We start from the raw sequence: 8,576 nt of genomic DNA on the forward strand, positions 1-8,576 counted from the left end.
GGTGGAGCTAGCTGCGAAAGGCAGCCGGCACACTCCCGAGCGCTGGAGGGCAGGGAATACGCTGTGCTTTCGCCCCTCAGTTTCCGTTATGCGATAGACCGCATGAACCTTCGCTTGCTCACGCCAGCGTTTTGACAGCGGTTGTGTGCTCTCATCGAGTGTTATCTTTTCATGTTTGCTTGTGCGCGCTGACACCATCCTTGTTAATTCAGTTAGTAAGCGAATGTGTCCAAGTTTATACAGCCGATGGAGCAACTATCCTTACTCCGTATAGCTCGCTACTAATTTGCTATCGCAATTGATGCTGCGCCTTTCGGGCGAAATTGCGTCTTTTTTTGTTTCGCACTTTTAATATTTCAGTCTGAGAAGATTCAACATAAAAGGCATGCGCTGCCGGTGTTTTGTTTCATGACAGTTGTTTATAGGCTGTCATTCTCAAAATTCTGAGTTCTATAAACTTGGACTTGTAGTAGCACCAACAACGCGCAGAACTGTTGTCGACGGCGGCGGCGTTGGTGACGTGTTTATGAAGAACGTGCCAACCTTTGCCGTACACCCAAATGAAAACCACCGGATCATATATATTTTTAATTCTTTAATACTTCAAATAACCAATTACACCATCACATCTTAATAGCTATATAATTGGAAATACATAGTTCCCACCATAGTAGAGCTTCGCTGGTCTTCCATCTCCACCCCAGTGGGAGGGCTGACAGTTTTTTCCTTGGTTTTGTTTTTGTTTAATTCAAGAGTTTCGAATGGGTATTGAAAAAAAAATCATCCGGGAGTACTAAAACCTACCGCGTGCTCTGACGTATCCTCCGTGCTCTTACGTTTTCACCGCGTATTGGGCCACCACAGTCGGCGTCAATCGCGTTGCGGTAGGCTCCTATCTTTTTTCCTTCCTCCATGACTGCTGGCTACACGAAGTGTTCGCTTGCCAAGGCTGGCTGCGTGACGTAATGCTCCCTCCTATATTTTCGTTCCTCGATAGGGACGCGTCTCGTTAGGCCTACGGGCGCCGGAATCGCCGAACGGTCTCGGAAATTGGACGCGCTCTGCGCTCATAACTAACGTTTCAGGTGAGTTTAGAGAAAGCGAAAGCCATTTCAATAGTTACTGGCCCTGAACATATGTGAGAGCGTAGCCATCACGCGAATTCACGTTGAAGCGGGAGCCGTTGGTGCTGCCATGTTCGACAACGCTATTTCTTAGCGTCCGTATGCATTGCGAATTTTAAACGGACCCTGAAACGATTTTGTACAAACGTACTGAGTCGTTAGAGTAGGTCCTTCTGATCATGAATTGACGCATATAAGCGCTCCACGTAAAGTGTGTAATTTATTATAAGGTTTTAAAAAGGTACATGGCTACCGATCGCAGCACGCCAATCAGCTGAGTTTTGTGCCCAAGTGACGCGATTTGCCCATAACACGTCACTGGGGCAGCTATCCGATTGGCTGCCCAGGGCGCGTCATCGATAACTTTTCCAACATTATGGTGAATAAATGTTGTTCGTAATAGTTTAGATGTTAGTTAATTTGTTGCTATAAAAAGAAAGTAACAGAAAGAGAATGCACAAGGACATGTATCACTACACTAAAGGCACTTCCGGCCCACAGCAAGTGTCGTCTGCTTGTGTTAAAACGTGCTCCGTGTTGACGAGAGCTGCGCGGTCAGTGTTGGTCTTGTTCTTTCTTTTCGCGAGCACCATGGTTCGCCCTTGTTGCGTTGTGGGCTGCAAACGCAGCGATCGGCGATATGTCAAGCTGCGACATAGTGCCCCGCTGCAAGGCAGCAGACGAGCGGAGTGGCTGCAGCGCATCGGACTTTCGGTATCCAAACCAATCCAAACGGCGCCAGCATCTACGCGTTTGCGGCCGTCACTTCACGTGGAAGGTTTGCGTGTCTGGTATTCAGGTAAGCGCAAGCGCAAGTGTACTGGCCGCTTTACCACGTTTTACGCGATGAACGGAAGCGCAAAAGTGAACTGCTAGCACGGTGCAGTCACCTGGCGGCACAAAGATCAACCAAACACATAGCTAATATAGCAGTAACCAATTTTTTTCCACTTTGCTGCCGGCTCAAATTTTTGGCAGGAGCGTAATCTTGAACACGTTGTCATGTTTAAAATGTTTTACACTTGGTTACAGGAATATAAGCTCTGTATTTGGCTGGTTAAGCTCTCCGCCACCAGATGGCTGGACCGCGCATGCCGATCAGGCCGCTCACGTACGTCTACGAAGCTCCGTCATCACAGCGGTATGGAGGGGCTTTAGTTTACGCCTCTGGCTATCCGTCAAAACACCCACCTCGCCTGTGGTTACGAGAATACTGGACATGCTCGGCGCTGCGACAGAACGCTCGCCTCGCACGCTGCTTGATCGCTCTCGCTGGGGATCAACGGTCGGGCGGCTAGCGGAGAGGTTGGAGAGCCTTCGCGCGCTGGCCCCAAGACAACCTGAAATAGGCGACAACGCGTCAGAACATGACGTAGAGCCAACGAAGGCGGAGCTTAGCCCCGATCACTCGGCGAACTGGTTGAGGAGGAAATGCATGGCTAGGGAGGAGGGTAACTTCTAATCGTCCGTAGCTCTCTTAATATGAGACGCTTCACTTAAATTGTGACGCGAATGTTCTACTGTAGCTGTACCCTACGCGTCTACAAAATTTGTCCGAACCGTTTCAGGGACCCTTTAATTTGATGACATTTGACGTTAGGGATATTGGCCGATAGGACTTAAGGTGTATTGCAGGGCGCCCGGGATTTTAAAATTGGTAATAATGTGGACGATTTCCATTCAGCAGGGATTACACCAGTTTTTCATACTCGAGTACACTCGTCCAATACACGGTCATGAAAACTTATCAATGTTCCGCAATGCTGGTACGTCACACCGTCTTCACCCGGGGCAGTGCGGCTTTTGGAGAGGCTGAGCGCGTGTCGCACCTCCTCAAGAGTGAAGTCTGCCTCGTCCATCTGGCAGGTTGGACCATATGTTACTCGGACTTGTCAAAGAAGGAAGGTCGTCATTTGTGGTGTCGCTGGACATAGGAGAGACGAACAGGTCTGCAAATGCCTTCGCCAGAACTTTTGGTGACTGACCAGTCGCTGGCAACAATGCAAGGGTGGGACTCCTGCGCTAATGGCGCCGTTTTGATACGAACGCAGATGCCGGCGTGAAACACAGGATATAGACCGAAATTGTGCCACGCTGCGCCAGAACGGCGAGCGGATTGTGGCCGTGCACATTCCGCAGACCGCGCGACGGCGCTTCCCGCAGAGTTTCTCGTGATTTTTGCGCTTATACCACTGGACTTTATGGCGCTTCCGGCAAGAGGCCGGCGCGCGCGCGGCCACTTTCGGCTGTTATCACGGCTGTCGGAGCGGCCAGGGCGGCTGTATTTAGTGTACAGGCCATGAGTGGGCCGAGCGGCGCCGCGCTCCGTAGCTGAGGCGCGCACGCTGCAGCGGGCGGGCGGGCGGGCGTCTACCGTAAAAATGTTCCAATCTGTTTTCATGCTCATACGGGGAGGCCTGAGCTATTTTGCCATATCGCCAAGGGCGGATTTGGAATAACAGGTCCCAGTTTCGCCCGAAAGGCGAAGCATCGATTGTGATGGCAAATTAGTAGACAGCTATGCGAAGTAAGGATAGTAGTTTTAACGGCCGTATAAACCACTGACCGGTACTACGTTTTGCTGGATGCCGCTTCGCCGAGCCGGCTGCAGGTATCGGAAATGCGGCATCGTGCAGCGGCTTGTCCCGGAAGTATGGCGCATGCTTCACTTACTAGTGCGCTTGGTCGATAATATTGCGGACGTAAAAATTTTTCCTCGTGGTTTACCGCGTTTTAGGGGGTGTTGTGGCTTTATCTCTGGTAAGGGCTGCTATGATAATCGGAACCCCTATGAGATATTTATTTTTTCATAACGCGTTTTCTCAATAGCCAGTGTTTCCAGCGTGCGCCGCTCATGTTGGCGTCGCTGTCGGTACGGTAATGACCAATTTTTGATGTCTATCCAGAAAAAACCTCCCGCCTTCTTGGGTAGTTTACGCCACAATGAGCAGGTATCTTAGGGGAAGAAAAAAAAAAAGATGCATAGCTGCCATGCAGGCGAAGTGTCGCTAGAAAGTCTCAGATTGCCGACTACCGGGACAAAGGAGCTTACTTCCGGTGGCTTCAGTTGATGGTGCTCGATGCGCTATCCAGCCCCCTAATATAGAGATAAGTGGTATAAACTTGTAAACATTCGCTTGCTAATTAAATTAACATGCATGGTGTCACACACGCCCAAGCAAACATGAATACGTCTCACTCGATGACCGCGAAAACTCGCTGTCTAAGCGCTGAGCTGAGGAAGCGTGGCGGCAGCAGCGAGCGAATTGACCTGCGACTCTCGCTTCATCGCGATCTAAGCAGCGAATACACAGCACGAACAAAGCTATGAGCACTCACACTAGAGTGTGCTGGACAATTGTCGAATGGGCCGAACGGCGCTCTCCCGCTGAGGCGCCGCGTGCGGAAAAAATATTGCGAGGGCGCTGCGAGCGAACTGGATTGGGGCGGAGACGCGCCCCGCGGCATTTTCAACGTACTTTCGCTGCGGAAGCCGAGGCCGATTGCGCATAGTACACTCTCAAAATACTGCTTTATTTCAACTGCAAGTTTATGTTTACACCATTTTGGCAAACATATTGACCCTTTTCGCGGAGCAGTTTGCTCTAGAGCAACGAGATGGCGCTTTCGGCGGCGCGCCATACGTTGCCTCAGCGAATGCGCACGAATACGAAACCACTACTGCTTCGGTCCTGCTACTATGCGATCAACTGTCGGAAATGCAAGTGGGTGTTCGCTCATGCACTGTGCCCAATTCATGCTGCAAATGTGTAACAATAAAGGGAAGACGTGTGCGGTAGTTAGCTGCAAAAATAGTGATTCGCATATTAAGGAATGGAATCAACCTGTGTCGCCGCTGCTATATAAGGACTGCCTGTGTTGTCAGCCCTTCGCGATGCACGGCTTTCCTTGAGGATAAAAAAGGATAATTCATCCGCCAGCACTGTATAGCTAACCTCCAAAGGAAGGACTTCAACACCGCAACGTCGGCACTTAAGAGTGAGTAGCGCTCGTTACAAAAGGAAGTAACGCCATTTACGGCCATAGTAAGTTTTTCGCACGTTATTTACACACATCTACCCCTACTCGCACGCAAACTTACACGCACCCTATCGCCAACGTATCAATAATAAGTGAATGTGAGCACACTTGAATCAATGTGCTGAAAGCGTGAGTGACGGCGACTACACAGACACGAATGTTGGAAGCTGAACGTTTCGTGACGGTCCACAGAGTAAGCGACGGACTAGTGATAATACGTCTTTGCTACAAGCTACCACAAAGTACAGAACATTTACATTCCAAGTTTTGTGCGCCGCAAGAACAAATCGATCGCAGCAGAGCACACCCGCGAGCACGATTAGGCTGAAAATGAACAATCAGATAGTAGCCTCACCGAGGAACTTAGTATTACTGAGTCAGAAACATAACAAACCGCTGCTTCAAAATGTTTGCCAAATAAAGAACGAGAACAGTGATCCTGATTTAATTCATAAGCGGGAAGTTTGGACAGCTTGGAATACATTTCTAGCCTCGCTTTTAGTGCAAGCACCGTATACGCTGCTCGCGCCGTTTGGACAAGGCGTAATGAGCTATGAAAGCCCTTACATGTCCTCTAAAGCTGTGGCCAAAGCTTCGTGTCGTCCACACAGTCACCGTCTACGATATGCGTCGAAACGGAAGTTTGTTGCGCCGCGCCGGCGTCACGCGCTTTCATTGTAAACGCGGAGGCAACCGAGGCAGCTGAGGCAAGCAATGGACGCGTCACCACGTGATCAAACATGGCAGCGCCCACGGGAGCACCGGGAAAAGGGTCAATATATTTGAGGCATGTATTGTACAACGGGACGTCTTCAATTTGGCTGTCGTCAAGCGCGTCGTCTGCTAGCGAGCGCGCGTTCGCTACGCGGACGCTGGTGGACGCCCAGTTTTCTCGCCGAACATCTGTGCAGTACATTTTTTTGATGTTTTAGCTGCTTTGGTGTGCCCACGACTCTTGACAGCCGGTACCGAATGTATTTTTAGCCAGGTGAACTGCTGTTTTTACCACTGTCTTCTAAGAGTAACATGTATTTCTGCAACGTGAAGCTACATAAGAAAATTTTATTATTGATATCGTGTCATTTTACCCGCGTTTCTTGTTGGTGAATATTGATCTGGGACAATGATCGGCGAAAACAATATTAGAGTGAAATAAACCAGGTTTATTAACTGCGTGGCGCGAAGAATCACCAATGTATTTCTAGGTAATTAAATCAAAGGGTACATAGACGTACGATATATATATAAGGGAAAAAATAACAAATATTCTAAGTGCACACATTGAAAAAGTGAGAACTGCCGACCGGAATAAGCGCACGTGTTTGCAGTAACAAACACACTTATTAGTGAATACTGCACATAAAACTTTAATTCACAGACATAATCTTTATAGCAGGTAAAACCATCTTATATATATTCAAGTGTTATTGATATACAGTAGGACGCCGAATAGTCGTTTCCGTTCAAATGTAACGCATAACGGCACTATTTAAGTCTCATAGCTGAGTGACTAATGCAAATGAGAGCTGTTATTCCGAATGATTGTGCTGCCGGAGAGACAGCTGGCTGGAGCGCAGAGGCGCAGTTCCTGAGAGAATTAACGCACGGGTGTTAATAAGTCCTGCCTAATAAGTTCCTAGTTGTCATTCTATATAAACGCCCCGTTTCAGGAAGCCTGTAAATATGCTAATTTGATTCAGAAAAGGAAAACTTTTTTTGACAGTATCACCATGTTTGCAACCTAATAAAACTGGGTGCCCCATGGGGCACCACACTTATCTTCAACGAACGCAACAGATCTGCACATATCTCTACGTGTATGTGAGACATGCCGTTCCTTTAATTGTTTCATTGTGGTCTTTATGATAGTGCACCGGATAACTGAAAGCAGCCGTTTATAATATACAAGCTGCTGAGTTGAGCAGTCATGCGTTGGGGAACGGCATTACATTTATGTATGAAATATAGGATAAGCATAACATATTTTTCTCGGAAATCAGACTCGAGAACAATTTATTTTGTTTACACCCCTAGGAAAATTCTGCCAGTTTCACCCGAAAGGCGAAGCATCAATTGCGATAGCAAATAAGTAGAGCTATACGGAGTAAGGATAGTAGTTTTATCAGCTGTATAAACTTGGACATGCAGCAGCACCAACAACGCGCAGAACTGTTGTCGACGCCGTCGGCGTTTTATCCGCGTTCGCACCGAACGCGCGTGGCGTTGGTGACTGTTTCCGGTGCCTCTGGGGGCGGCTCGGAGGCTTTCGACAAAATAAGAACGGGACACTCGTCAAGCTGCGTCGGAAATCTTTGCCACCTTCTCGCCTCGCAACGTTTTTATATAAATATGCATTTGGTGCCGCAGCTAAACGTCGCCTCCCCTCCCTCCCTCCCGTCCCCCCACGGCATTTCGCGCCAAGGAAGAAATCCCGTTTGCTCTCCGACGTGCGTTCGCTCCCCGTGAAAGCGCGCGTCCCTCGCGCCCTCTCACTCGCACATACAGCGTCCGGAGCGCGGCGACGATTTCATCGCCGTTGACGTCATACGGAACCTCACGGCAGCGGTGACGATGCCGACGGCAGAAATCCGCTTTGGAGTGTCCATGTAATTGCTATCGCAATAAAAAAGCCGAAGAACGCAGCCACCGATTTTTTTATTATTATTTAAACAAGTTAATATTCTTAAGCAAAACGACGATATGATTATGACCCGGGCTCCCGGTTTAGTTTTCACCACCTTGGGTTCTTTACCGTGTACCTAAAGAGATGTACACGAGTCTTTTTCCATATCGTTCCTGTCGAATTCGGCGACCTGCTGAATTGAACCCGTGAGCTCCAGTTTAGCAGTGCAACCCCGTATCCACTTATAGCACGAATTAGGCTGCCGCGCAGGCTTTCTTTCTTCTCTTTTTATGTTTGTTGAAGTAGCGACTGGAAAAAAATTCCACGTATGGCTTACGGCCAAAGATTAGCGTATAGAATGACTAACTAAAACCGTTTTCGGCGCCCGAGGTCCACCGCAATAAATGACCCCGGACAAATTTCTCCGCATTCTGTTACGCGAGGAAGGCGGAAACTTGAATGGAATGTCGCGCTGCGGTTTACTCTCTTTATTGCGATAGCAATTATATGGACACACCAAAACAGATTTCTGCCGTCGTCGTCGCCGTTGCCGTGAGGTTCCGTATGACGTCAATGGCGATGGAATCGTCGCCGCGCGCCGTATGCTGTATGTGCGAGTGAAAGGGGGCGAGGGACGCGCGCTTTCGCGGGGAGCAAACTCACGGCGGAGAGCAAACGCGCGTTCTGCGCCGTGCTCTATGAAGGGCTGCAGTATTAAGCGTCTCTTTCCTCCTTTACAATCACCATATACAGGGTGTTTCAGCGAACACTTTCAAAATTTATTTAAG

Source organism: Dermacentor silvarum, chromosome 9, assembly GCF_013339745.2.
Source record: "Dermacentor silvarum isolate Dsil-2018 chromosome 9, BIME_Dsil_1.4, whole genome shotgun sequence".
Taxonomy (NCBI): domain Eukaryota; kingdom Metazoa; phylum Arthropoda; class Arachnida; order Ixodida; family Ixodidae; genus Dermacentor; species Dermacentor silvarum.